Source organism: Lontra canadensis, unplaced genomic scaffold, assembly GCF_010015895.1.
Source record: "Lontra canadensis isolate GAN:19392208 unplaced genomic scaffold, GSC_riverotter_1.0 scaffold143, whole genome shotgun sequence".
Lineage (NCBI taxonomy): Eukaryota > Metazoa > Chordata > Mammalia > Carnivora > Mustelidae > Lontra > Lontra canadensis.
This window is the reverse complement of record NW_022631137.1, coordinates 458,087-467,077: the sequence shown is the minus strand read 5'-3', so window position 1 is coordinate 467,077 and position 8,991 is coordinate 458,087.

Below are 8,991 nucleotides of genomic sequence, written 5' to 3'. Positions count from 1 at the left end.
ATATATATATATATATATATATATATATATATATATATATATATATATCTGTATATCTCAACATATCCATAACAAAATATGGAATACATACTCAAAACAATCCTAGTCTTTACCTATTTTGTTTTACAGGTTGGGAAATGGGCTCAGATAGTAAGCTATAGAGCTGAGAGTTGAATTTGGTTCTTTCTGACCCCCAAACCCTTTCCATCATAAGAAAGAGGAGAAGGGGGAAGGTGGGATGTACACGAGGCTCTCTCCAGTCTTTTAAAAACATTGATGTGGAAAGCAGTTTGCACCACTCACAAGAGTTCCCTGTGTTCAGCGATGTCCTGCCAGTAGCTTGCATTCAGCATAATGGCTGCATTTACACTACAGAAATTGGCGAATATTGCCAATAAGGCCTTTGTGTGCGTGTCACCCATTTGTGGAACATTATCTGCATATCCATGATATTGTTTCTGGGGGTTTTTTGTGGGTTAGTTTTGTTTTGTTTTGTTTTGTTTTGTTTCATCCTCAGCACCTAGGACAGAGCCTTGTACAGGGCAGCCATCTACCACATGTGGACTTAATTAATTTGACTAAACTTAATAGCCCCGCTGTACAGCTGGGAGAGCTGATGCTCAGAGAGGTCGTCATGTGCTTACAGTTGCCCAGCTCATAACCTACAGAGCCAAGATGTAAATCCCGTTCACTGTGATTTCAGCCCTAAGCTGCCACGCAGAGAAAGGGGACACCGCTATAGAGGTTCACTGAGGTATTTTGAACATCCATCCAAAAGGACTCTGACAGGGGGTCACTACAATGGAAATCCAGGGTGGCCTGAGAGCCACAGGTCCCAAAGAGACCAGCTTGCTCCAAAACCATCACTGACACGTTTCCCTCCGTGCTGTGTATTTGACAAAAATAAATTCTCTCTCAGCCCACAACTACCTAATTAGGCTGTACTCAAATATCTCCAGACTTCAAAAAGACAGTGGAAACAGATTAAAGCCATGCACAGCCAACAAGAAGGGGTAGGGTAGCCGTTGGCAGTATTTCCTCCTTGTTTAGTACCCACGTCTGGCCCCGAATCTCTATTATTCTTCCAGGAGGTCAGTCATGATTAAAGGGTTCCTTCAGCAGCTGGGGCTCAGTGATAAGGGCTTTCTGTTTAGACCCTCCTAAACTACAAAAAGAACATAAATCATAATTTTGCATCGACTTAGTTCCTATATTTTATTTTATTTTTACTGGAGATTTTGGGGGGCGGGGACAAAGTAGGCTTGGAAAATTGGGTTTGATAAAAGAAGTATGTGCATAAATTGTTTGATGGGTTTTTCATGGGGGGTTTCAGTTATATCATATTATTAAGGAGTCCCTCTGATTTGTGAGACACACGAAGCAACCTGCTGGGAAGGCACCGGGTACTTGCTAAGCCATACTGTGTGCCAGGCATGGTGCAATGCAGCCTCTCTATTATCTCTTATTCACATAAACAAGCTGTAAATGTTGATGGTATAACCCTATTTTGTAGAGAAGAAACAGGGTTGGCAGGGGTCAGCACCACGGACAGGTCACATACCTACTGAGGGTTGAAAACTTGACAAGCAAGTGTGTTCAGAATCCATATCACACAGGATTTCATTTCATTTCAAGAAAAAAGGTCTGCAGCACCTCGGCCTGAGCCAAGGGTTTCCCAAGGCAGAATCTGAAAGGATTTTACCTCCCTCCCCACCAGGGGATACTTGGCAATGTCTGGAGACATTTTGGGTTGTTAACAACTGAGAGGGGAGTTGCTCCCGGCATCTAGTGGGCAGAGACCAGGGAGAATGTTCAACACTCTCCAAGGCAGAGGGCAGCCCCCCACCTGAGAGAATTATCCAGTCCCAAAAGATCAACTGTGTCTGGGTTGACAAACCCTGGTCCACAGTGACCACATGTTTTTCTCTTCCCAGAAATTATCTATCTGGAGACGTGGGTGCTGAACCAGAGAACCCAATCGATCCATACTTGTGAATTCAGGCACTAACTGGAGAGACACTTGGGGATCTCAGAGACTTACCCTGGTCCACTCATAAACCTTTGAAACTGGCTTCCAAATCTCCTTCCTGCACCCACCCACCCACATCTCTTTCCCCAGTTACTAGTTGAAAATTCTTAGAAATCTTAGGGTTTCATCAAAAATATTATACAGTGTTCTCTCTCAATGCAGACATTGAAAATGCTTTGATTGGGGCTTCTTTGCCTTTGTGAAGAGTTAAAACGGAACTGGTCTTAAAAGCCAGAAAGAAAAACAAACCTTTAATATTCTTATTACCAAAGCGTTAAAATCCAAAGCAAACGGAGACCAGCCTTGAGAATTCCCTGAGCAGACAGAACCAGCTTAGTCATACAAACAAAGCTTAATTTGGCTTGTTTTGCAAGGCTAACTTGACCTGGGTCACTTCTTGCTCATGCCTCTGGAAATCATAAGCAACACTTCTAACTATTTCCCAAGGTTGATATGAGGTAACCACTGACCAATACCCTGGCATTTAAGAAAAGTCTAATATTATAACCCATCCCTGTGATGCATAAACAGTCACTGTCTTCTCACTGAAGAAGCAGCTTTGTAACAATGAACCCCTGAGCCTCATTCCACATTTTGGTTAGAGTGCCCCCGGTTGCAAACTGTCTTTGTGCACAGTAAACTTCCACCAATTACTACTTCAGTGATTCACTAGTTTTATTTCTGTTATTTCTGAACTTCCAACAAAAGTAATATGTGGGGGCGCCTCGGTGGCTCAGTGGGTTAAGCCTCTGCTTTCGGCTCAGGTCATGATTCCCGGGTCCTGGGATTGAGCCCCACATCGGGCTCTCTGCTCAGCAGGAAGCCTGCTTTTCTCTTTCTCCCCCTGCCTGCTGCTCTGCTTACTTGTGCTCTCTATCTCTCTGTCAAATAAATAAAACCTTTAAAAAAAGTAATATGTGTTGGTTACTGAAAAATTAGAAAAATAGAAGGCAAACAGAAGCAAATAAAAGTCCGTGGCAAATCCACCACCCTGAAATAACTCTTTAGAATATTTTGGAGATTGGACTTCTGGTCTTTATTTTCTATTAAAAACTCATGAAATGACATTCAGATAGACCCCTGCAATAATCCAGAAGGCATGTAAATTCTGGCAACTAATCACTGGAACAGTGACAATAGCAGAAATTGAAGCGAATACTTAAATAGTACACACTTTACGCCAGGTGCTGTCCACTTCCTTCCTACGTATGAACTACTTGAATTGTCTCCATAACCTGATCAGGTTGGTTCAAGGAGCCACACTTGGACAACACGAGCCATCATCTGAAAGGACTGAGTTCGGCCGTAGCTGCACAGGGATGCCCCTAACATTGGGAAGGTGATACAGGGACCCCGCCCCCTTTTTCTCGACTTCCCGCTTCCCAGTAACTAAAAGCTTTGCCAGTTTCCTGTGGCTACTGTAGCAAAGTCCCACTGACTGGGTGGCTTCAAGCACAGGAAATGTATTCTCTGGAGCTCTGAAAGCCAGAAGTCAAAATCAGGGTGTTCAGAGGGTCACACTCTGTGGAGGCTCAAGGGGCAAATCCATCCTTGACCTCTTCCGGCTTCTGGCAGCTATCCGCATCCTTTGGCTCCCGGCCATCTCTCTCTCTCTCTCTCTCTCTCTCTCTCTCTCTCTCTGCTATATTTTCATGTTGCCTTCTCCTCTGCAGGCTCCTCTGAAACTTCTCTCCACTGATCTCCCTTCTCGCATGTCTCCCTTCAGCTTCTCAGCTTCCTTCCCTACCAAGCCCCAGAGCCGACAGGTCCCACTCCATGGGTTCACTTCTGTGACCCACATCTTGTCCGCGGCTGTCTCTGGATCTTCACAGTCTTCAAGGGGTGGCTCTTGGGTACAGACTCAGATTTCTGTCGCTAACTGGTTGCTACTCATTACACAACTAAAAGCTCTTTGGCTTTCCAGAGTGTAGAGACGGGGAACAATGAATGGGGAGTGCAAAGGGAAGCAGAGAAATCTGGAGAAAGACGGGGAAAAAACAAACGAAAACCTCTTATTTTCTTACTGTCAACTTGGTTGGCCAAGGGAAAATTCATTAAACCAGCTCAGCTCCCCTTGTGGGGATCCTGCTATCCCCAACATTCCCTTTAATACCACCAGAGGGAAAGAAAGAATTCTCAGAGAGGAGAGAAATTACATGTTGAAACTGGAGATTCTTAAAAAAAAAAAAAAATCTCTCCCCTAGGGTTTCCTAAGCTCTCTCTCCCTTCAGACCTCAGAGATGACGGACAGACAAAGAATTTCTTGCTTTCAAAAGTTACTGTGATGTGCCGTTTTATTCAAGAAAGCGAAAGCAGGACCATAAACAAGCCTTCCAAGGGCCATGATAGGCAGTCTTGTTGGTTGGGTGGAGGGTGGGGAGGAGCTTCTGTTTGGGCTCAGTGACCTGGCAGGGCAGGGCAGGAAATCATATAACAAAACAGAAGTTCTGAGAAAATGGTAGGTCTGGAGTAAATGGAGACATAATTTTGTTCCATGGGACACACACTCTTGAGTTCCACTTTATGGCCAAACAGGCCCCCATCTCCAACCTCAATCAAATAGTTTGTCCGTACAACATCTATCTCTGTGCTTTGAACATGAGAACATATTCATATTCTTAACTGGTATTAAGTTTACAGTGTTGCAGGTTTCATTTGCATAATAAAATGTTATGCGAGAGGAGACGAGGGTTAATCAAAGGGTTTTATCATTCTTTTTAATTATCTTCATTCTGCCAGAGCAAGATGTAAATTTTAATTCCACCTTGTTAGCTAGCAGATTCCACCAAACTTTGGATATCCTAATCATCTGTCATTTTAAACAGGCACAGATGCCAGTGATTTCAGCAAACGGAATGCCCTAAATATTGTAAGCTTTATTAATCTGATTGTCATGTCATTTAATATAATTTAGCAATCATTAATGTTAAACAGAAGATCAACCTGCTCACCCCAGAGGGAGGCCCTTGTGAACCTCGACTGTGTCCCCTTTGTTTTTCCTCCCCTATGCTACTCTCCATCAACTCACACTTAGAGTCCTTCCCTGTTCACACAGCACTTTTCCCCTCTCTTTCTCCATCAGTTCTGTAGCCAGAGCTTACAATTCATGTATGGTTGTTTTTCAGTGACCCACAGACTTTCTCGGTTTTTAAAAGGTTTCAGGAATGTGTTCTTAGTCCTGCAGACAAGAGAAAGATCTTTGAGGGATTGGCGGTAGTGGGAGGAAGGGAGGGGGATGTCTGTGGAGGTCTTGGGTTTCTCCACTAAGCTCTCTGTAGAGAAGTCAAAGGAAGTCTTCATCCCACCTGAGTGATCAAAGGCAGAGTCTGCAGATCATAGTTCAGTGGGAACATTGCTGACCAGAGGCAGCCTTCACTGAGCTCTGGGAGATAGGCAGCAATGGCCAAAGAGGTGACTGCCCTTGTCTGCTGCTCCTGACAACTCAGGTGGTGTTAGGAGGGACATGAAGTCAGAGACTAAGCCAGATTCAGTGGCTAGATCCTGACTGGCCAATAGATTTGGTGACATAGATGTTCTTTAAGGGCTTTGGGTAGATTTTAGAAGGCGTGAAAGGTGGTGTTGTGGACTGAATGTTTGTGTGCCCCCCAGATTCACATGTTGAAACCCTACCTCCCCATTGGGACAGCATCAGGGTGTTTGGTAATTAATTAGGATTGGCTGAGATCACGAGGGTGGAGCCCCCAGGAATGGAATTTAGTGTCTGTTCAAGAGTCAGAGGGAGCTCGCTTCTTCTCCTTGTTCTCTACCATGTGAAGATACAGTAAGAAGTCCCCCCATGTGCAGCCCAGAGCCCAAACATGCTAGCAGCCTCCAGAAGTGTGAGAAATAAATTTCTGCTGTTTAAAAGCCACTCAGTCTAAGGCATTTTTGGCATTTTTGTTATAGCAGCCAGATGGTGTCCTATAAATTAATCATGGGATTTGTGTTAGAGCTGTAGAATCCCAGCTTCAATGGTCCCACTGGTAGTGCTGTGGTAGACAACCACTTAAGTTCCCTGAGCCTCAGTTTCTTCAAATATAAAAGTAAGATGGGTCATGATATCCATCATGGCTTTAAATGTCATCAGGCAAGGATTCTAGCATAGAGTAGATACTCTGTTATGGTGGAGTGATAGGATTTATACCAAGAAATTTAGATATTTAATCCCCTCCCCCATTTCTGGCACAGAGCTCCTAAAACCCCTAGAATTTCCAGTGCTGAAAGATAAGCACGTCTCTTGTTATGTTAATCTGTAAATCCAAAAGAGATGCTTTTTGGACCCACCTATGGAGAGAGTGATGGTGTTGGGGCTGGTTGCCAGGGGAACCAAACATGCTAGAATAGAACTTCCAGTCCTACCCCACCAACCTCAGGGAGGAGGGGCTGGATGTTGAATCAATTGCCAGAGGCCAGTGATTCAGTCAATCCTGCCTACAGAATGAAGCCTCACCCAAAGGGATAAGGTTCTGAGAGCTTCCTGGAGTAATAGGTGCCTATGTACTCCCTTTCCTTCCCCCGTCCCTTCCCTCCTGTCCTCTTCCTCCTTCTCCTCACCCCCATTCCTCTCCCTTTTCCTCTCCTCTCCTCTCCTCTCCTCTCCTCTCCTCTCCTCTCCTCTTCTCTCTCTCTCTCTCCACCCCCCTCAATAACCCTAGGCTTCCTTTTCTCTGTAGAGTAGTTCCTCTCCACACTCACTCCCAGCTTGAAAACAGCTGGAGGAACTGTCCTCTCCCAGGCTTGATCCAAACAGTGAATAACTTGTCTGCATACCATTTTGGATGGCAGCTTTCCAGTTCTGCAGAAACTATAAAGCTGACCCATTCTAAGAGATTGTCTTAGTTGCTGGGATCAGGGACTCTTGGCCCACCTGTCACCTCCCCACCAGAGCACCTATCTCTGAGCTCTCTTTTTAGATGAGGTACCCAGGAATGGACGATAAATGCTTGGTGTCCTGTGGCAATGGCGCAAAAACGGTAGCCCTATTAAAATCCAGACATTCTCTTATAGTTACCCAGAAAGGGGACTTTTAAAAATTGCTGTATAAAGAATTCTTCTTGCGATAAGTTTCTTTTTAGTAAAAGTCAATAATACCCTTTTAAAAAGTTAATTTAATTCTGTGTGTGTGCGTGTTCCAAGAGTCATTGTTTATGCACCACACCCAGTGCTCCATGCAACATGTGCCCTCCTTAATACCCACCACCAGGCTCACCTAACCCCCAACCTTTCTCCCTTCCCTCGGTTTGTCTCTCAGAGTCCACAGTCTCTCGTGGTTCATCTCCCCCTCCAGTTTCCCCCAACTCACTTCTCCTCCCCATCACCCAATGTCCTCTGTGTTATTCCTTATGCTCCACAAGTAAGTGAAACCATATGATAATTAACTCTCTCTGCTTGACTTATTTCACTCAGCATGATCTCCAGTCCCATCCATGTTGATACAAAAGTTGGGTATTCATCCTTTCTGATGGAGGCGTAATACTCCACAGTATATATGGACCATATCTTCTTTATCCATTCATCTGTTGAAGGGCATCTTGGCTCTTTTCACAGTTTGGTGACTGTGGCCATTGCTGCTATAAACATTGGGGTACAGATGGCCCTTTTCCCTACATCAGTATCATTGGGGTAAATACCCAGTAGTGCAATTGCAGGGTCAGATAGTTAATTGTGTGTGTGTGTGTGTGTGTGTGTGTGTGTGTGTGTATAACTTTATTAGAGTTAAAAATAAATGTGGGGTGGAGAAATGGACCAGTTATTAAGACTGGAATGTAAGCTCTTTGTAGGGACACAGGAACCCTATGTCAGCACTATCTAGTAGAACTTTCTGTGAGAATATCCCATACCTGTGCTGTCCAGTAAGGTAGCTGCTAGCACAGGGAGCTGTGGAGTGCTTGTAATGTGGCCAGTGGACCAGAAGAACAGTATCTGTGATTTCCTTTAATGGTAACTTATACAAATTTAATTTTAAATGGCTGCATATGGCTGGCATCTACCATATTGGACAGCATCCCCCTGTGTTCATCCCACTCTGCAACTGAGACTGTCAGCAAGCTCTTGTCCTGTGGAGTAGGTTGGTTTTGTCACTCTGTGGCAGAGTGATTTGCTGAGCTGTTCTCAAAGTCCAGGAAGCTAGAATGTCTACCACTGGTTTTCATCATTTCCGTTACTTGTCCATCAGTGAGTGAGGGTCGATGGTGCATCTCACTGTGTGTGAGACACTGACAAATCACATAAAGTGTTGGTACCAGAAGCTCACAAGATAGGCTCAGAAAGGGGCAACTACAATCCAGGAGTTCCATGATAGGGATGGAGAACAAGAGAGAAAAGTGATGAAGGTCTCATTCAGTCTAGGAAGGGGGAGCAAAAGGAGGTTATTGGACAAGAGGATCGTGACTGAATTTCCCAGGCTGGGAGCAGGTGATTCTAGGAAGCAGGAGGAACCTCGAAAGCAAATGAGAGCATATTCAGTGGTGCAGACTTTACGTTTTCAACTACACCTGGTATAAGGGGGGAAAGAAACATGACTTGAAAAGAAGGGTTTCCTCTAGCTCTATTTAGATATATCTGAATTGAATTCCCTATCCTGCTGAGCTGGCAAGTAGTTTAGTGTCTGTTAGTACCATGCTTTTTCTTCCAGAATCACCAAAGTCAAGCAGAGTTCTTGGGTTTCTACAGTCTATTCTAGAACCTTGACAAAGTTCCTCCCATTCATGGGCTACACTGATTACCATCAATATGTTTATTTACCCTGTAGTGTGCCCTGTTCCTTGAGACCCAAAGCACCATGGCCCAGGATCTAACATCCCTAACTGCCCTTTGCAGACAGTCCCCTCTGGAAACCACCCACCCCTGCTGCAACAAGAGCAGTAAATGCTTTATTTCCTTGCACTTTCTCTACCTCCCTAAATCCCCGCACTCAGTGCTCTTGGGGAACCGTTCTCATCTTCCTCAGATGTCAGTTCTTC